Source organism: Spinacia oleracea, chromosome 6 (genome assembly GCF_020520425.1).
Source record: "Spinacia oleracea cultivar Varoflay chromosome 6, BTI_SOV_V1, whole genome shotgun sequence".
Classification (NCBI taxonomy): Eukaryota; Viridiplantae; Streptophyta; class Magnoliopsida; order Caryophyllales; family Amaranthaceae; genus Spinacia; species Spinacia oleracea.
The window spans coordinates 21,190,399-21,213,239 of NC_079492.1; positions in this window are offsets into that span (position 1 = coordinate 21,190,399).

Below are 22,841 nucleotides of genomic sequence, written 5' to 3' on the forward strand. Positions count from 1 at the left end.
ATTGGGATCGGGATTAGAGAGCTTGTAGTTATATTTGTTTCATTAAGTGATTTGGTTTGTTAACTTGGATTTGAAATTGGTCGTACTATTCGTATTTCCTTATTTCCGTTAATTGGTTTTGGACTTAATATGTAATCGATTATTTATGAACCTAAAAGTTAGTTTTATGTTTTCCGCTGCAAAATTCTGAATAAGCCGTTACGTTTTCACACGGGCGATAATACTTTGATAATTCTCTATAGTTATATTTATAAAAGGGTTGTTTTAGAAAAAGGGAATTGTCTGGGTGTTACACTCACATTGCATAAGAAGGCTGGGTTCCCTTTACTGACTAGCTTCACGAGTTCCATTGCCGTGATGATTCCTATGTTCTTAGGCTTACCAAAACGACGATATGACACTACTTTGCCTAGGCTAGACCTCAAGTGAACCTTCTGCTTCTCACAATCTATTTTGGCTTTGAACTTGGCCAACCAATCCATCCCTAGAATTACATCTAGCTCTCCTCACTCAAATTCGATTAGGTTAGATAAGAACACGGTCTTGGCTATGGTCAAAGGCACATTTCTATGAATTTTGGTACCTTCACTATACTGACTATGGGTACCTAAATTGGTTCAGGCTCTTTCAACCCTAGTTTCCCCAAAGCATCTACTGATATAAAAGAATAAGTCGCACCAGAATCAAATAGAACTTTAACTAAAACGGAATTAATAGAAAAAGTACCCGCTATGACGTCAGAGGAAGTCTCTGCTTCTTGCCTAGACATCACATTCAACTTTCCTTGGGCAACTCCTTTGTTATAGCCACCTCCATTGGTGTTCCCATTGTTGTTTCGGTTCCCATTCTGCTGTTGGTTCCCTCCAGGCTTTCCATGGTTCTGGTGATTGCCATTGCTATTGCCATTGTTACCACCTTGGTGGTTTCTTTGGTTTCCACCTCCATTTCCCCCATTCCGGTTCTGATTGTTCCGGTTATTGCCTTGGTGGTTACCTTGGTTAGGCTTTCCATTCTTAGAATAGCATTCATACTCCCTATGGCCTAACTTCTGACAGAACCTACAAGTCACCAAGTTTCCATCACAATCCTTTACAGGGTGATTCATGTTACAGCGCCTACATTTGTAGGTCTGTACTCCATTTCTTCCAGACTGAGTTCCACCACCTTGGTTGTTGCGATTACCACCATTGTTAGCCCTAAACTGGAAATTCCCATTTCCTTTGTGCTTCTTAAAATTCCCCTGATTCTGATGGTTATTCCCTTGATTCGAGCTTCCACCATCCTTTCTCTTTTCAGCACTACCATTCTTCCTTTGTTGTAACCCATACAGGTGAGCAGCTTTTCCGTACAGGGTGTCTAATGAGGTAAAGGTCTCTCTAGACAACAACAACTGTAAGTCCATGGTCAAACCATTCTCAAATCTTTGAGCCCTGAGCTCTTCCGTTGCCACCACTTCAGGTGCAAACCTAGACAGCTCTATAAACTTAGAATAGTATTCCGTCACAGACAGACCTCCCATTTTGAGTTCAATGAACTCCTGCGCCTTTTGTTTCTTCAGATAAGGTGGGTAAAACTTGTTCCTTAGTGCAGTTTTGAATGCTTCCCATCCAAAGTTAGGTGTGGCTCTAAGGGTATTTTCACATCGTTGCCACCATAAATCAGCTTTACCTCTTAGGTAGTACACAGCACTATTCACCCTAAGGTTTTCGGGGCAATTCACAGCTACAATGAGTTTATCAAACTCTCTCAACCAGTTCTCAAGCACACTGGGTTCAATCTCTCCGCTATAGAGTGGAGGCTTGCTTTGAGCTATTTTCTTAAACATTTCTCTAGCCGGATCATGCATTGGGTTGGCTCTGGTTTGAGCTAGGTCTCGAACTACCTCAGCTAGTTGTCTAACCACTTCAGAAATCTCTTGGTTAGCCATATCCCTTTTCCTGAATAAATAAAAAGGCTAACTTTAATATTGGTTGGACATGACATTTCTAAGGCACTAGTTCAACAACGAACCTACTCACAACAAGAGCACATTTAGGCGCAACCTAGGGTAAGAGTTGACGCCATTCTTGGGCCTTCTCACCCCACTATTCGATGCAAGTAAATTTAGATGGTTGCTACTAAACCACCTTGTACATAAAATTTCATTGAAGAAATAACAAGTAATCCCTTTGCGATACCCACAAGACTTAGAATTGAAAATTGAACTTAAAGGATAACGAAAAAGGAAATTCTACTCTTTTATTAAAACTTCAATGAGTAAGTCTTACATCCACTAATGCCATAGCATTTATTCTCCAACTATAAAAACTAAAACCATAAATAGTAGCTTTGCCACTTTATTAATCAACGAAAAATAAAACTAAGGATTACATTTCTCTAGAGACTAACGTCATCACGACGATCATTTCTTTCCTTATATTGCTATGGAGTAAAGTCTTGATCATTAGGATCATCCAAGTCTTCTTCCGGATCCGAGTCTTCATCCATAGCCTCATCATTTTGCTGTGGCTCACTATCAACCACATTATTCTCTTCAAACTCATATTCAGATCCACTGGATATCTCAATAGTGGGTTCAGGAACTATCTGTTAGGATTTTCAATCTCTACCACATCATCATCATTATCCTCCTCAACCTCACTAGTGTGCTCATCATGGATCATGCCATCCTCACCATCACTTTCTATTCCTCCATAGCCCATACCAAAGCCCGCAGAATACTTCCCATCCTCATAGCTATTTTCTGGAACCTCTAAGATAGTAGCAAGAACCTCAGAGTCATACTTCCACCTACCATCACTAGTCCCATATTTGTACCAATTAGGGGTACCATCACCAAAATGCATGTCACTGAACTTGTTCTTGAGGTCTATGTAAGGGTTCTTATGGGGTAAACAATGTATAACCATACTAGCCATCATATCTTTGTGCCTAAGGTCGGGCATATTCTTGGTTGAAGCCAAATAGTCACAAGCAAACACGATCTTCTGAACATACGTGCGAGGAGTCTCATTATCCATCTTCTCTAAGTATCCTAGACTGGTGAACTTAGAAGGTAGCATCCTTAATTCCTGAAAATTCACAACTCAAGAGTCTTACTAACGCGTTTCCATAGAAATTCCAACCCCAAAAGGATACAATAAATAGTTCGTGGAGCCATACAATTTCGATGCACAATTACATGCTCAACATGAAATATGATGCAATTAATCACATAAAGCAAGATAAAACATGGTTAGAACATATACATGGCACTTAATAAATCACATTGTCACATAATATGCATTCTTAGACTAATATGCCCTTTCTTAATCTACCCATTTCTCACTTGAAAATAATATTAATTTTCGAAATTAATTAAGAAATAACTCCTAACTTTGTTGAAATTATTTAAATTAAAATCGAAAACTAATAAGAATTATTGATTGATTAAATAAAAAAATAAAAAAAATTCGGATAAATTAAAAAAAGAAATCCAAAAAAATTTTAAACATAAATTCGAAATAATATTCGAATAAAAATAAATAAATAAATAATTAAAATAATTCGGATAATTAAATAAAATAATTTCCGAAATTATTAAAAAAAAATCGAATTTAATTCGAAAATTTCGAATAAAATAAAAAAATTCGAAAAATTTAATTAATATTAAATAATAATCCGACTTTTCAACTAATTTCAAACGACCTAAAATAATTGATATTTGACCTTTAAAATATTGAGTACTCAAAATAATACGTTTTGACTTTAGGAAAATAATTTTCGAAAATCCTAAAGTTCCGCAATCGTAGTTTAAGGATTTACCACTTTGCACTATTAGTTAATGCAAAGCAGCTTTCAAACTAGAGCTCTGCAAATACCACTTTGTAACACCCTAACAATTCCTTTCTTTTATAAAACCATTTTCCAACTTAAAATAAAGGAATTACTAAAGTATTAACGCCACCGTGATAACGGTTAAGGCTAGTACCAGAATTACGCAGCGGAATTAAATGTCAACTAACTTTTAAAAACCATAATTAATGAAATATTGAGGCCTCCTACAATTTGGAACCATAATGGCCCAAGACCCAAAGTATAAATAATTCGTGTGGCTTGCATTTTGAATTTGGGCGATAAGTAGTGCAATATGCCTTACTATCTCTCTTTTAGACTTGTACCGTGGGATGGTTGAATTTATGGTGCGACGTAGGCTTGTGTGGCCTAACAACGTGTCTTAGAACATTCCTCCAGGTGTTGGGATATCATTATTATTTTTTGCATTGGAGTACCTCATCACGCCTCGTTCAGGTGCTCGAACAAGTGTAGCACCTTCTGCGTGGGTGTGCACGGCTTATTACTTCGTTCGATGCGAGGATTTATAGATGTTTTTTTTTTTAATCCTTGATTTTTCTTTCGCTTTTGCTTTGGAACGGGCGCTTGTAGGGCGAGCGTTATGTGCAGTAGTTTGATCGGAGTTTTGGTGACTCGCGATTTTCAGTTACCCTTGTTAGTGGGGTGACTTTATATATTCTAAGTAGCGCTTAGAACTTGGGAGGGGTTGTAGCCATTCTAAGGTACGTTTTACACGATCAAACCTTAGGATTGTGCCCCTATGACGTGTGTATAGCATTAGCGTCGAGAATTTGCGATAAAATCGTCATTTCGAGCATTTTTAGAGTGTTTTTCTCAAGCCCCCAATTGTAGCTACGGGATTGGCCTGGTGCTATAATGCTTGGCATACTTTTTTATGCATTCATGGTGACATGGATCATGAATAGTTTGAACCAGACTCGTTTAGTGCGAGGTACGTTCGAGTAGTGATTTGCTACTTCTCTTGTAAATGTCGTATTGTGCGACATTGCCAAGGTCAAGGTAGTCACATGTTGAAGTGTGCCTTGACCAAAAGCTAGGTGCCTTTCTTTACCCATAATCATATTTAGAAATCTTTTTAACTCACTTGCAACATCTAGATAAACGCATACTTAGCTTAAACCAACGACACTTTATTATGTTCGAAGAAGTCTTTGAAAATTATTTGAAATCCGAGTCCTACTGTGTACTGTAACACCCTAATAATTCCTTGCTGTTATAAAACCATTTTCCAACTTAAAATAAAGGAATTACTAAAGTATTACCGCCACCGTGATAACGGTTAAGGCTAGTACCAGAATTACGCAGCGGAATTAAATGTTAACTAACTTTTAAAAACTATAATTAATGAAATATTGAGGCCTCCTATAATTTGGAACCATAATGGGCCAAGACCCAAAGTATAAATAATTCAAACGTTTCAAACATAATTAAAGTAAAGTTAAATAGTTCAAAATACGAAAACATGCAACTCTCTCGATCATCCCAAGCCACATGATTCCGATCTACCAACCTGCTATTTTATTCTACTCCCCATCAATGCAAGTGCAAATGATAGATCATCATAGGGTCATTAGGGCAAAGGCCATGACCAAAACACACAAAGAACGTAATCAGCAAAAGCGGAGTACTTACACGCATAGGGTGAATGAAACTAAAACATGCATCACTCACTAAGTGTTAATCAACATGCGAAAGCCATATAATAATTAACAATCAATCATGAATACAAGACTCGACTCTTGACTCGACTCTTGACTCACAATTTAATTAGAATAAGCTTCGAACGGGCCAAAGAAATATTCCATAAAGGAAAGGTGATGGGAGCCAACCATACACCAAATATAATAATAATAAAATCGGGCCATACCGAGTGTCGGGCCATACCGACGAAATTCCTGCGCATAATATAAATGAAACAACGTCTTGTATCATTAGTAGTAGTACGAGCTTTCCGGCAAGACTCCCCCCATTGTTCATACTCAAGGTATATACGTTCCAAGAGTTCGGGTTGCACTTTACGTTTAATAATATTTTATTAAAGGCGAACTCAAGGCTCGACAATGTACACACATACAATTAATAAACAACAACCAAAACAATCTTATTTTAATCCTTTAAGACTTGTGATCAACCAAGCAAGACACTTGTGATATTATTACCATGTTCCTCCTCACCAAAGTGAGACTCCACATCATGCATATTAACATGAGGGTTGTGCCCTTGCACGACAAATCCTAATTCATTTCAAACATAACATTCCAACTGAACCCTACATGTGCGGTGGCTTATGTGAGCTAACCCTCCACATGTGGTAAAATAAATAGTACAACGAGGTACGAATAATTGGCTCAAAGTATGCTAGACATCCTGTACAATAGCATACAAATAAATAATCCATCCCTTGCATGTGAAATAAACCATACATGCATAAATATTGAACAACATGATTGACAATGAAATCCATACTCATAATAATTTCAACATGCTTGTTCAACAATTAATCCAATAAATCCAACATCACAAATCACATGCCCGTTCACCAAAATAAACATGATTCCACATAATGTAATTCACATCATCAACAATCATGTAATGTCATTGACAAAAGGTACGCTCGCCCTAGACTTGTACGTACCTTGAATACCTAAGCATAGGGGCCACTTTGCAATAACGAGCACTCAACTAGAAATCACCTCCTATCATCAAAATAATGAAACTTAAATTATTTCCATGTTCATTAAATTTCCAGCAACTTTATAAAATTTAAAACCTCCTTTAAACTTTAGAATTCAATCGTTTTTCAATAATAAAATCGTCTCAATTTGCAAAATCAATCCCTAGTACGAAAACATACTTTTTCCGCCTTTAAAATCAATAAAAATCGACACTTTAAACCTTTATTCAAATCTGAAAATATAATTGATCATCATAATTAAAATCATCACCTAATTATGCTAATCAATTGACTCATTAGGTCTAGGTTAAAACCCTAACTTGAAAATCCCAATAACACTAGTTTATTATCATAAAAATCAATGCTTTATTCAATAAACAAATCTGAAAATTCATCCTTTAATAATTAAAACAAGCCTAATGAATCACAACACGCAAATCCTCAAACCACGGTATTCATAACCGGTTCCCAGCATTTTAATTACTCAAAACAATACTAATATAATAATTTAAAATTCGGAATTTAAATAGAATAGGTAAGGAAGAAGAGAATTATACCAATCCGGCCTATAGCACGGAACAACCACGAATTAATGTGATTGGGCGAAAAGAGATTGGAAAAACGAACACGAACAACACACACACACACACACGTCCGTGTGTGTGCGCGCAGCAAGGGGCGACGAGCAGCGACAGGCGCGAGCGAGAGAGGGGCGCGCGCGTGCTGGGCGCAAAGGAGAGAGAGAGGGCGAGCGAGGGTGTGGGTGTGCGATGCACACGAAGCAACAACACAGCAGCACAGCACCAGCAGCTATGCGCGCTGGCTAGGCGGGCTGCGAGAGAATAAGGGGCGAGAGTGTGTGTGGGCGAGAGGCGGGCACGAGGCCGTGCGGGCGTGCGGGTGCAGCACGAGGGCACGAGCCTTGAGGGCGTGCGGGTGCCGAGCAAAGAGAGAGAAGGGGAGAGATGGAGTGAGGGGCAAGAAAAACAAAAGAGGCCGGGTTTATGAATTTTAGGGGCTCATTTAATGATGGGGGAGTCCTATTTATAGGCTCCCTAATCCCTTGATGGGCTAGGCTTAGGATATTTGAGTTGGGCTTAGGAATTAAATGAATTCGGCTAGCTTAGGATTTAAATTAAATACTATTGATTGGGCTCGTTTAGTAAAACGAATTGGACTTTTATTTAAAACCCGAAGCTTTAAAAATCATTTGCAACTCATTTAATTTCCGGACTCAAGAATTAAATTCGTTTCGGAATTAATTAAAATAATAAATATTCTAATTAATTAAAATACATTAAATAAACTGCATTTAAATATTATTTAAATGTTAATAAATCGTAAAATGCTTTATAAATATAATAAAATATACTTATAAATATTATAAAAATACGAGGTATTACATGTACAATCTGAGGTTTCCTGAGTAAGTTGACTTATAGAAGGGTTTGTACAGGATTACATGAGTGAATCAAAATACTGTTACGATTTTTGGAATGCTGTCTAAGGATTTGCTGGAAGCCAGGGTGCAGGCGTCAAGATATTACTTGTGCCCGTGTGGCACATGCTTTAGGCTTTTAGGGCCATATTTTCCAGAATTGCGGGAATATAAACCGCTTTCAAATTGACTTAGATTTACTTGGCGTATGTCTGCACAAAAGGTCAAGGTATACTTAGTTCTTTCCCTAGCTCTTTCATTTCAATTTTTAGCCCCCAGTTGCTATTATGTCTTCTCATTAATGATGCTTTCAGATTTCGATTTTAGATGCCCGTGTGATATGTCTGAGTAGGGTGAGCCTTGGTTAAGTGCCAAGTCCTATTGACAATGTCTTATTTTTTCAAAAGGGATTCACAAGCATTTTAATTACCATGAACGGTGCCCTGAGTTCGAAGGAACGATGGGGTGATGCCGTAGAACAATCCTCTTTATTGCAAGCTTACTGCCTTTACTACTTGTCGCGCAATTATGACTGTGTCTAGTGGTGAAAGAAGATCTTTAAGTGAGTTACTTTTCTTTAGGGAGGGTCAAGTCGAGTACTTTAGAGGTCATGGACGCTCGCGCTAGCCCCCATTCAATTGAGGCAAAGCGATCCTTTGAGTATTGGCTAAGTGCCTAGGAGTGTGAGTGCTCCTTCTGGCAAGGGTACGTGCCCTTATTATTTTTCGATGTGTGCTTATTTTGGCATCTTGATGACTTGGATTCTTCCTTTGACTTAATTTTTTCTTTCGACTTGGATTGCAAGTATTTAAATTTCAATAAGGGACTCTATTTTTTATTCTTGTTATTCTATAGGCTTTAACATTTTTGCAAATTGGTTGGACCGAATCATGGATTGCCTACGTATCCGCCTTAAATAGATTTAATTTGGAATCAGGTCTTGCGTAGTTCTTAGCCAGAAAATGGTTTCTTAGAATGCCGATTTTATACAAGTACGTTCGAGTGGAATCGTAATGTTTGAAATAGGGTGAAATAAGTGTACGAAAATTTTGGAGCGCGCGTATTTTGCGTATTTTATATGATCTTCTACCCCCAAGTGTTCGTTATTCTTCCGCATGTATATAGGAAAACATACGAACACTTTTAGGAATTGGGAGTCGAGAAGTGATAAGCAAGAACGGCGCCCAGGGCTGGGCGTTATTATTTTTGGCGCCCAGGTCTGAGAGCTGAAAATGTGTTCTGGGCTGCCTTTTTGTGCTGCTCCTTTTCGTTTTGTGCCAAATATTTGCGAATCTTTTTTGTGGGCTAAATGATTCTTTTTCTTTTTAGACGAACTTTAAAGGCGCTTTGCAAAGTTTCTTTTTTATTATTATATTTTTTTTACGTTAAGCGTAGAATGTACTTTTCATTTGTCTTTTTTTTTTATTCGTGACTCAAAACGGCTTGAAAGATGGTTTGAATGAGATAGGATAATTTGTATAGGTATTAGTCAAGCATGAGGATTGGAAAGGGTAGAAGATCGTAGAACTTTATGTAATTTTTGTGGTATGATTTGGATTGGTTGACTCTGTTCTTTTCCTTCGTTTACTTGGGTAAATTTCGCACTTTGGGAGGTACGGGCCAAGTATTTCATGGCTCGCTCTTTTCGCTCTCCCTTTTCTCTTTCTCTTTTTTCTTTTTTGCTTGGGATTTCTCCCCCTTTTTATTTGGGCTAACTGTAGATGGTTGTGGTCTTTGAGTCATGAGGCGTGACTGAGTGAGCCTCGTTTGGTAGGCCTATAGTGGACCTTTAATTTTAGTAGGTCTAGGGTGGACCTTTAAATTGTCTTACTTTGCAAGCGTATTTAGTCGTTTCTTACAATGTGCAAATAGCGTAGATTCAAAATGTTATTTTTACTTTATTGAAATTTAACGAAAGAATTACATCGAAAATAATTTTTTTGCTTCTTTTCAGATTCTAGTTTCCAGGATTTAATTGGAAGTTGTGATTTAGGCTCGAACTTTCATTAATTTTTCTGATTATAACCCGTGTATGAATACAAGGAGGTGGCCTAGACTCAAAATAATGACATGGCGTAAGCCTATAATACTTGACCAAGCGACTCTCAGACTTAGGCTAATAGGACCATAACTTTCGTTGGTTGACACTTTAGATTTTAACCCTTGGGTGTTCATTTGTCATGCGCCATTTTGCTTAATGTTGGCAAGGTCGTTAGTTGGGGAGATCGAATTTTCATTTTTGCAAGACTAGAATCATTAGTGCGGCTTCTCTCTTAGTGTGTATTGCTTTACCCCAATGGTAGCCTTATGGCATGCCGATTTGGGTATTTTTATGGTTCGTCATGTTGCATTCATGGAAAAATTTTTGGCCCGTACTTAGGAGTACTTCAAGGAGCGAGTGGCTCGAGAGGACTATGATAGTCGTGACCCAATGTGATCACAAGCCTTGAGGCCATTAATTTTTTTTTTGCCAATGGTATTGACACCTTAGGTTCACTTTGGGGGTTGTGCGACTATGGAGGAATGATTTTCCGAATGTGACTGTTTCCATTTTGCAAATACTTGAATTACATAATATATTCTTTTTATTGGTGAGAGAGAGTATTGAGGCCGTAGATTCTTAGCAAGGGATGACAATTACATATGGGTGCTTATTGATTTCTTTTAAATGTTAGGAAGGGAGACTCAATATGGTTTAACCTTTTAACTTGCAGAACGACACCAAGCATTAGGACCGATTCTATGTATAAGACAACTAAGACTTAGGATTTAGTTTGTACTTTGGCATAGCCTAGTCTAGACCCGGATTTATTTATTTTTTATTCAAACATTATTTTTCCTTGAAAAATTTATTTGAACATCATTTTTTTTGAATACTTTGCCCATGTGACATTCAAGGTCATTTAATCAGCGTGCTCGGTTTTGGTGCTGAACATTGTCGTCATAGGAGGCCTAATGACAACACAAGGAGTTGTTTATTTTATAAGTCGTTCTTAGAATCGAGTGCCTTTTTTCATACGTGCTTCCAATAGAATTTGTTACGAATTTTTTATTGCTACGTATACTTTATGCGCGGGTACCGAGGCTGCTGTGCCTGACCAAAAGGCCAGGCAGCAACTTCAGTGCCCAGCAGGGGCGTTGAAAATGATTGGCGCCCAGCCAGGGGCGCTGAAAATGCGTCCCTGACTGGTACTCGTATTCTGTTCGCGTATCCTTTTTTTTTTGTATATACGACTTAATTTTGCGTGCTTGCCTAATAACGTCCTTTACGCGTTGTGCAGCGTTGTGGAATCCGTTACAGGTTGTCCTGGGCGTCGCTTATTTTTGTGGCGATCGCCCGGGGCTGCGGAACACGTATTTTGGTATAACTCTTTGGCCAACTGGTGTTTATGAATGTTTGGGCAATTTTTAGGGTCGTTGGTTTTCTAGTATTATTTGTCACACACAATCACATAATTCGCTACACGTAACTAACATTACAACATGAAGCAAAATAATATGTCACGTAGTTTATGATAGGCTTCTATGGGTAATATTTGCGCCGGCTTGGTACCTCTTCTATCGTCGATCCAACACATGCCCCGGTCGAGGTAGTGCATTCACGAGCGAATTTCGTCCCAAGAGGCCAATTACGATGTAAGCCAAGGGGGCATGCACCAATGAGAGGGACCTAGTGGGCGAGCGATTGGGTTTGGGATAGGTGTACTTGAAGGAAATAATGCCCTTGGTCCAAGTATGCATTCTATGTTAAGTCTAATAAATGCGGTTCAGTATTAATTAACAAGTTAATAATTCAGTGAGATCAAGTGAGCTGAATGCCTAGCTAGAGGCCGCTTTAGTTCAAGTGGAATTAATGATATTAATCCACAGCTTACTCTTGACTGAACCCGTAGGGTCACACAAATAGTACGTAAACGGATCAAGTATTTAATAGCATTAAATACTCCATCTATGAATATTCGGAACCGACGGATCTTGGTTTCAGTGGGAGCTAAGATCGTCACAGGCAAGGAATGAATACTCCGGAAACGATGATATTGCCGGAAACGGAAATATGGATCGTATCGGAAATATTATCCAAGTCGTAGATGTTGCCGGAAACGGAAACATGGTACGTGTCGGAAAATATTATCGGAAATGGAAATATTGCCAGAATCGGAAATATTGCCGGAAACGGAAATATTGTCAGAATCGGAAATATTACCGGAATCGGAAAATAATTCCGGAAACGGAAATATTAAATATTTGTTCGAAACGGAAATATTAAATATTGTTCGTATCGGAAATGAATTCCGGAATCGGAAAATTTAATCGGAAGCGCATCGTACGAATAAGCATCGGACGAGGCCTGCCGGACGAGGCCCAGCACGAAGCCAGGCCATCGCCCAGCAAGCCAAGCGCGCCGCACAAACAGCCACGCCAGGCCCAGCGCATGTAAAAGGCATTCTAAAATTTTGTGTCAATTCCGCATGTAAAAGGCATTCTAAAATTTTGACAAAAATAGTAATTTTCTGCCGAACCCAGAATTCTCAAATTCGAGGCCTAACTATGACTTTTCGAAGGTTTTAGTTTTTCGAATGCAAAATTTCGTAAATTTAAGATGTTAAATTAAATATTTGCGATTCTTGTTGATAAATCTTGAATTTTTGATTGACCTACTGCATATGTTTAACAAGTTTGAATGCCTAGTCTTGTTAATTATGCAATCTAATTATTAATTATGATTAATTTGTTGAAAATTAGAATAATTTAGAATTAATTTGATTTTCATAATTAATTGTAATTTAATTAGAAACCTATGATTAAAAAACCACCATAAAAATTGTAAATTTACGATAAATTTTAAATTTTTATGACCTAGACTTGAATCCATAACAATCGGAAATCAATTGGATAATAAATTTTCGATTTTTCGCCCTAAAATTATGAAATTAATATTATTTATTAATTTGTCATTAATTTTAAATATAAATTTTAAATTTTTATGCGTTTCGTTCATATAACTTGCACGCACGAAGCAATGGACGCTTCGTGTTACCCTTAAGGGGTGTTGTATAATGCGGGCATGCGACGACGAGCAAGGGAGCTCGTCGCCCGTGCGGCACGAATGCAATGAGCAAGGGCGTAGTGCACGAGCACAAGGCAGCAGCCCTGCCTTGTGTCGTGTGCCACGACCAATGGACGAATGGGCATGGGCGTAGGGCGAGCCAAGGCAGTCGCGTGTGGGCAGCAAGCGAGCTGCGCCACAACGCGCGCTGCCTCGCACAAGAGCGCGCAGCCTCGCGCGCAGCGAGCGCAAGCTCGCGTGCCACGAGCGCTGCGCCTAGCATTGCTCGCGCGCACAGCGAGCGATGTCGCCCGCCCAGCGAGCGATGTCGCGCGCCCAGCGAGCGATGGCTCGCGCGCCCAGCGAGCGATGTCGCGCGCCCAGCGAGCGATGGCTCGCGCGCCCAGCGAGCGATGTCGCGCGCCCAGCGAGCGATGTCGCACGCCCAGCGAGCGATGTCGCGCGCGCACTGCGAGCGATAGCCCGCGTGCGATGAGCGCTGGCGCGCGCAGCGAGCACCAATGCGTGCGGAGGCTTGCGATAGGGATGCAGCAGCTATGCGACGAGCGCATGGGCTGCGCGCGCATGGCCAGCGATGGCTGTGTGCGTGCGGCCCATGGGCGTGCTACGCGTAGGGTGTTTGCGTTACGATTAGATCGTTTTGAATGTTTAATTTGAAAATTTCAGTTCACGTAATTTTAATTTTAAAATTAATAATTTAAATTATTTTCTTGGATTTTAATTTTGAATATTATAATTATAATAAATGTTATTTATTCTAATTATTTTACTAAAATTAAAATCATGAATTAATTTAAATGCGACTGAAATTAAATTAAACTTTTTGGATTCAATTATAAATTTATATGAGCTTTAAATTTTAATTAAATTTGTATGTTTCCGGTTAGACTAGAAATACATTTTTATGTTTAAAATTGGTAAAGCATATGAATTTATTGGTTTAAGTGGGAGCGCTTTTTAGTCATAAACTCTTGATTAGGTCTACAAATCCTTAAGGTTAAAACAACTTGATTAGAATTAATAAGGACTGAATAATTGGTAGATTATTGGTGCCCTTGATTAATTGCTGCAAATGTTTACGTGATGCATAATGTGTTTTACTAACCAGCTATGTGGGCCATTCATGATAATGAATGGGTGAATGGTATATATTGTATATGTACTGTTTTGCAGGTTATAAAGTGACTACTATGGCCAAATAGGATAGAAAATATGGTCTGCGTACCATTAATTTGAATGTAATTGGTCTAAAGTACCAAAGTTATTTTTCAATTCAAATATGGTCTGCGAACCATCAAATAGTTGTAATTAGTTATAGCTTATCCTATTTGAAGAAAATGGTGCCTCCCACGGAGATTTTCAAGACGGACTTTGAAGTCAAAGCTTCAAGATGAAGTCGGGCCATACTAGATCACAAATATCTTATGCATGTTTTAAGTTATTTATTGTTTTAAATATGTCTTAAAATGCATGAGATCAAAAGCTTGATTATGTTGCATGATTAAGGATTTTAGTTCACTTAAAATCTAACCAACATAGTAAGAGCCTTAAGTTCCAAACTTAAAAATTGAGTTAAAAGGTGCCATGCCAAAATATACACTTGCTTGGATATCCTTTACATCAATCTAGTAATAGTTTTCGCTCAGCGAGGTGTTACTTATTGGTCCTAAAGGGGCAAGGTACACAAATAATTGTGAGTACATGTTAGTTTTGGTGAAACTCAACGATATAAGTAAGGAGTCCTTTTATGTCGTGGCAAATTCGATAGGTTTACCTAATAAGTTCTTAGACGTACCTATCAACCAAGAATAGTTTCTAGACTATTAGCAAAAGGCTTTTGCTTACCTAAGATGTTCTAGGATTAAGTCGACAAACTGTGCTTAGTTCTTCAATGATTTTAGGATCTTGGAATCATTTTATTCACACCTGCCGGAACACATAATTTGAATAAAATGCTTAATAAAATTTGAATTATGCATGTATGCTAGAATTTAAAGTTTATTAAGAGAAAATGTGAATGGTTATTTATTTGTTTATTCTTTTCAATTGTAGTTTTTAATATGGCAAACAACAATTCATTCAACATTCGATCAATTCTCGAAAAGGAGAAGTTGAACGGAAAAAACTTCCTTGACTGGCAAAGGAACTTGCAAATAGTTCTTATGCAGGAAGAAAAGGAGTATGTCCTAGATGAGGCGATGCCCGAAGCTGCAGGCGACGGGGTCACTCAGGCAGCCCTCAATCGTTGGATTGATGCCAACAAGGATGTGAAATGTCTAATGCTCGCCACCATGAGTGCGGATCTGCAGAAAACGTTCATCAACTCAGATGCTTTCACAATCATTAGTGAGTTGAAGAACATGTTCCAAGATCTGGCTCGAGTCGAAAGATTCGAGACTCATAGGCAAATTCTTGAGACCAAGCTTAAGAAAGGCGAGCCCGTAAGTCCACATGTTCTCAAAATGATTGGACTCATTGAGAATATGAGTCGGCTGGATCAGCAATTTTCTCAGGAAATGGCTATAGACACCATCCTCCATTCTCTTCATAGCGGGTATGATCAGTTCAAACTGAACTACAGTATGAATAGTCTGGACAAAACGCTCACTGAGCTTCACGGTATGCTGAAGACCGCTGAAAAGACGCTCAAAAGTGATAAGCAGGATGTGCTTATGGTGCGTGGGGGCAAGTTCAAGAAATCTGGAAAGAAGAGGAATGCTAAGAAAGGTGGCAACAAAGCCAGCCCAACTAAGCAAACTGGCGCCAAATCTGCAAAGAGAAAGGTCAGTCAACCCACTTCTGAATCCGAATGCTTCTACTGCAAGAAGAAGGGGCATTGGAAGAGAGATTGCTTGAAGCTAAAGGAAGATCAGAAGAACGGAACAGTCGTTCCATCTTCAGGTATTTTCGTTATAGACTGTATACTTGCTAATTCAACTTCTTGGGTATTAGATACAGGTTGTGGCTCACACTTATGTTCCAATCCACAGGGACTAAGAAGAAGTAGAAAGTTAAGCAAGGGTGAAGTCGACCTACGAGTGGGAAATGGAGCACGGATTGCTGCATTAGCTGTAGGAACTTACTATTTGTCGTTGCCCTCCGGGCTAGTTTTGGAACTTGAAGAATGTTTTCATGTTCCAAGTCTTACTAAAAACATCATTTCAGTTTCTTGCTTAGATGCTAAGGGATTTTCCTTTATAATAAAAGACAATAGTTGTTCGTTTTATTTTAAAGAGATGTTTTATGGATCTGCTAGATTAGTCAATGGACTTTATTTATTAGATCACGACAAACAAGTATATAACATAAATACCAAAAAGGCCAAAAAGGATGATTCAGATCTCACCTATCTGTGGCATTGTCGATTAGGCCATATAAACTTGAAACGCTTAGAAAGACTTCAAAGGGAAGGAATTCTAGAACCATTTGACTTAGAGGATTATGGTAAATGCGAATCATGTTTACTTGGCAAAATGACAAAGCAACCTTTCTCTAAAGTTGGAGAAAGAGCAAATGAACTATTGGGTTTAATCCATACAGATGTATGTGGACCAATGAGTACAAATGCTAGAGGTGGTTTCAGCTACTTTATCACTTTCACTGATGACTTCAGTAGGTATGGTTATGTCTACCTAATGAAGCATAAGTCTGAATCCTTTGACAAATTCAAGGAATTTCAGAGTGAAGTAGAGAATCAATTAGGCAAGAAGATTAAGGCACTGCGGTCTGATAGAGGCGGTGAATATCCGAGCTATGAATTTGATGACCATCTGAAAGAATGTGGAATTCTATCAGAATTGACTCCTCCTGGAACACCACAATGGAACGGTGTGTCAGAACGGAGGAACAGAACCTTGCTAGACATGGTCAGGTCAATGATGGGTCAGGCCGAACTTCCATTAGAATTTTGGGGACATGCACTAAATACAGCTGCACTCACTATAAATAGAGCTCCGTCTAAAGCTGTCGAAAAGACTCCATACGAATTATGGTTTGGAAAGCCTCCAAATGTGTCTTTTCTTAAGATTTGGGGATGTGAAGTATACGTCAAACGATTAATTTCAGACAAACTTCATCCAAAATCTGACAAATGTATCCTTGTGGGCTATCCAAAGGAAACAAAGGGGTATTACTTCTACAATACATCTGAGAACAAAGTGTTTGTTGCTCGAGATGGTGTCTTTTTGGAGAAGGAACACATTTCCAAAATGACAAGTGGGAGAAAAGTAGACCTCGAAGAAATTCGAGTCGAACAACAAACTCTAGAGAATGCTCAAGATGACATTCAGGATGAAACTCAGAGATCTTTAGAAGAATCTGGTGAGAATCATGGTCAATCTAGAAATGTTACCCCGCGTAGATCGCAAAGATATAGATCTCAACCGGAAAGGTACTTAGGTATTTTGACGAACGAGAGCTATGACGTTCTATTACTTGAAAGTGATGAACCTGCGACTTACAAGCAAGCTATGACGAGCCCTAGCTCCAAGCAATGGCAAGAAGCCATGCAATCTGAATTAGACTCCATGTCTGAAAACCAAGTATGGGATTTGGTCGATTTGCCAGATGGCTACCAAGCCATTGGAAGCAAATGGGTTTTCAAACTGAAAAAGGACAAGGATGGGAAACTTGAAGTTTTCAAAGCTAGATTGGTTGCAAAAGGTTACAGGCAAGTCCACGGTGTGGATTACGATGAAACCTTTTCACCAGTTGCAATGCTAAAGTCTATTCGAATAATGTTAGCAATCGCTGCATATTACGATTACGAAATATGGCAGATGGATGTCAAAACTGCTTTCTTAAACGGCGTTTTAACAGAAACTGTGTTTATGACACAGCCTGAAGGTTTTGAGGATCCAAAGAATGCTAAAAAGGTATGCAAGCTAAAGAAGTCAATCTACGGATTGAAGCAGGCATCCAGGAGCTGGAATATACGTTTCTATGAAGCAGTCAGTGACTTTGGTTTCATCAAGAACGCGGACGAATCTTGTGTATACAAGAAGGTCAGTGGGAGCAAAATTGCTTTCCTAGTATTATATGTCGACGACATATTGCTTATCGGAAATGACATTCCTATGTTGAACTCTGTCAAGATTTGGCTTGGGAAATGTTTTTCGATGAAGGATCTAGGAGAAGCATAGTACATATTGGGCATCAAGATTTACAGAGATAGATCTAAAAAGATGATTGGACTTAGTCAAAGCACTTATATCAATAAGGTGCTTGATAGGTTCAAGATGGCGGACTCCAAGCGAGGCTACCTACCCATGTCTCATGGAATGACTCTAAGCAAGACTCAGTGCCCAAAAACACTTGATGAGCGTAGACGAATGAATGGGATTCCATATGCATCATTGATTGGTTCAATAATGTATGCTATGATATGTACACGCCCGGATGTTGCGTAAGCCCTCAGTGCTACGAGCAGATACCAGTCAGACCCAGGAGAGGCGCATTGGACTGCTGCCAAGAATATTCTGAAGTACCTGAAAAGGCGCAAAGATGACTTCCTGGTCTATGGTGGAGATGATGAATTAATTGTTAAAGGCTATACGGACGCAAGTTTCCAAACCGACAAAGATGATTTCAGATCACAGTCTGGGTTTGTCTTCTGCCTCAACGGAGGAGCAGTAAGCTGGAAAAGTGCTAAGCAAAGCACCATTGCGGATTCTACAACTGAAGCGGAGTACATTGCTGCACATGAAGCAGCAAAGGAAGCTATATGGCTAAGGAAGTTCATAGGAGAACTTGGTGTAGTCCCCTCCATTAAAGGACCAATAGCCCTGTATTGTGATAATAACGGAGCTATTGCACAGGCAAAAGAGCCTAGACACCACCAGAGAGTCAAGCATGTACTTCGTAGATTTCACCTTCTACGAGAGTTCGTTGAAAGAAAAGAAGTCGAGATAAGAAAAATTGGAACTGATGACAACATATCAGATCCATTAACTAAACCTCTGCCGCAGGCAAAGCACAACTCGCACACTGCAGCTATGGGAATCAAGCATATTGGAGAATGGCTTTGATGTCTCTGTTTAATGTTTTAAAGTTTTAGAGTTTAAATCTTTGTAAAACATTATCGGTTAATCATTCACAATAAATGAAAAGAATTCATTTTTCCATTTAATTTGTGGTTTATTAAATGATGAGTCCCTTCAATTTGACGATATATTCAAGATAGACTGTCAGGACCAGTCCTGTGACTAAGAAATGTCTATCAAGTGAACTTGAATGTCAAAGGTTGAAAATGGTCCCTAATCGGAGTTTTCTATAAAATTGGACGCATAGAAAACGTTAGACGATTAGAATGCAAGATGACTAGTAGTTCTGTTTCTTGAACTATGTGGACATGGCAATGTCATAATCATTTGCATAGATACTTACTTTGGGAAGACTAGTATCGGACGAGACCTATGAAACTTTACTGTAAGAGATGAAAGTCTGTCATAAGTAAATTTCATTAAATTATTAGACACTAAATCCTCAATACCTGAGTGATTTGAAGATTACTTGTTTGAGAACTGGTTGCTTTGACGTTGACCAACCGTCGCACCGTAAAAGGAGCCTATAAAGGCAACGCTCAGGTAATCACCTATCAAACGAAGTCTAATCTCAAGATCGCAAGATTGGGATTGTCCTCCCATAAATCGGGATGAGATGCTTAAAAGTTGTACAAGGCCACTCGGAGAGCTAGAAACTGTGAAATGCATGGCCGTGCTCGGATGAATCATAGGCTATGATTATCTGTTTATTTGATCAGTTGAACTCTGAAACCGAGGAACACCTCTGGACATAATAAGGATGACAACTCTTACCTTATGTTCAAGAGCAAGCATCGAGCGACAAAGGAATTAGGAAATGCACACTTGTCCCTAAGGACAAGTGGGAGACTGAAGGAAATAATGCCCTTGGTCCAAGTATGCATTCTATGTTAAGTCTAATAAATGCGGTTCAGTATTAATTAACAAGTTAATAATTCAGTGAGATCAAGTGAGCTGAATGCCTAGCTAGAGGCCGCTTTAGTTCAAGTGGAATTAATGATATTAATCCACAGCTTACTCTTGACTGAACCCGTAGGGTCACACAAATAGTACGTAAACGGATCAAGTATTTAATAGCATTAAATACTCCATCTATGAATATTCGGAACCGACGGATCTTGGTTTCAGTGGGAGCTAAGATCGTCACAGGCAAGGAATGAATACTCCGGAAACGATGATATTGCCGGAAACGGAAATATGGATCGTATCGGAAATATTATCCAAGTCGTAGATGTTGCCGGAAACGGAAACATGGTACGTGTCGGAAAATATTATCGGAAATGGAAATATTGCCAGAATCGGAAATATTGCCGGAAACGGAAATATTGTCAGAATCGGAAATATTACCGGAATCGGAAAATAATTCCGGAAACGGAAATATTAAATATTTGTTCGAAACGGAAATATTAAATATTGTTCGTATCGGAAATGAATTCCGGAATCGGAAAATTTAATCGGAAGCGCATCGTACGAATAAGCATCGGACGAGGCCTGCCGGACGAGGCCCAGCACGAAGCCAGGCCATCGCCCAGCAAGCCAAGCGCGCCGCACAAACAGCCACGCCAGGCCCAGCGCAAGGCCAGGCCCAGCAGGCTGCGCGCAGCGCGCACAGCGCGCACAGCACGCGCAGCGCGCAGCGCGCGCAGGCGTTGAGTGGGCTGCTGCTCGCGCGCACGCATGGGGCCCATCGTGGCTGCCGTGCGTGTGTGTGCAAGTGTTTGTGTTCGTGCACGTTTCCTAAAACATGCAGAGTTCGGTTAATGATTAAATTCCTAATTCTATTTGATAAATTAATTAAATTAGAGTTCTTGTAGGATTCTAGGTTTAATTAATTTGTATCTGAATAGGATTTCGATTCCCTTTCCATACCGCTATAAATATGAGGCTAGGGCTCACAATTTATAACACAAGTTTCAAAGTATTCAAAGTGAGTTTTTGAGAGAAAAATTCAGTCACACATTTGCCTATAAAGTGCCGAAAATAATAGTACCTTAAGGGCGATTCTAGTTGGTCAATCTTAAGGCGGATCCGGACGTGCTGTGGACTATCTACGGAGGGACGACACTTGGAGTCCTAAAGACTTGTTCTTGTTCGGTTCGGGCGCAGCTAGGGAAGGCACGCAACAAAGAGTATGCATCTAATCTATGCTAAATGATTATGTGTAAATAATATATTTTCCTGGGTTTATGGTTTTTCCGCATGATTTATGAATTGTCATATGTATCATAACCTAACAGTACTACTAGCGAAAGTGCCGAGTGGACAACATTCGAAGCGTATGCACCCCCCGGGTGGCGATGGGTATCCTTATTCCCAACTCCCGAGATGAAACATGCCAAGGGAGCCAAGATTCGTTATGCGGTTCTGTCCGTTCACATTAATATGTTGATTTTCAGGTCGTCCCAACTTGATAGGGAAATAAACGCGGGGTAGGATTGTTTCACCCTTCGGCTATTTTGATTATCTACGATCACGAGTATTTCATTAACATCCCCAGTGGAGCCGCAGGCTGTGAAGGGGTCGAAAAAGCACGAGGCTAATGCGTAACGTCGCCCCTCGTGGGCGTGACGTTGTCAGATCAAGTGTATTTGGATTTCCTGTGAGTTTACACCCAATCGACTAGTAATATAGGAGTCGCCATTCAGTTTTTAACGACAATGAGAAAAACTGACAAAACTCGGTTATCGTGACATAAAGGGACTGCAATTATGTTCGACCACGACGGCCATAGGTTCCCTTGTGATCCCTGGTGTGGGGATCGCTCAACGTACACCCGCAGGGCAGAGATTGAGAGTTCGGGGAACTGTAGCTACCGAGAGGAGTGCTCATCGATAATACTCCAGAGGCAGGTTATCCTTACTAGCTCAGCATAAATAATTGAAGGGACATGCGTTAAAATATTAAACTATTCTGAATTGATTTTAGCAATATGCAACACATAATACTAAATCGATCGTGATTATCTCATTTAGATTGATTTAAGGTACCTAGCATGATAATTCAATTGTCCAAGGTATTATCTTATTAGGCGTGATAGATCAATCAAATTAATAGTTTGACAATTTTATAAAAGGGTGATGAAAGCGATTAAATCATATGAGGGACACATTACAACGCACCCTTGAGAGGTGCGTTGTGGTTCTCAGAAAACTAACCACTTGGCTTTGCTATTTCTCCTTTTATTTAACGAATCTCGGGTTTCTAAGCAATGTTCCAGTATTTAGGCTTAATTCATCAAGCTACAAGGGGCAGGATGCGTTCTGTTCGACTTTTGGGTCGATTGCGACAGAACGCTGGATCAATTTCGCAGCGTGAGGCTTAGGCTTAAGGCTATAGTCAATACTCAGATTATGGAATTGTCTGTTATTTTCACGTCGGTTTTAGGCTGTATTTATAGGAAAAGGGTGTGTGGAAAGATAGATTTTTAAGATACGAATCTAAAAAGAATCCGGAGGTAAAACGGCCCTAGGCATTTTCAGCGCCCAGATTCAGGCGTTGAAAATGGGATCTGGGCCGAGTTCTTTGTCAGATTTGGACTCTTAGAATACGGAGCTTTTGAGATTTATCCGAGTCTTTTAGTGCGTATTAACTTATGACGGAATGCGTCTGGGCCCGTAACGAACTCTAGGTTCGTTAGGAATTTAATTAATACGTAACTCTTATTTTCGAATTATACCAGGAATGCAAATTCTATCTCTTTTAGGATTTATGTTGGAGTGCAACACCTAATTCTGACAGGTTTCTATCTTTTATGACTTTGCCACT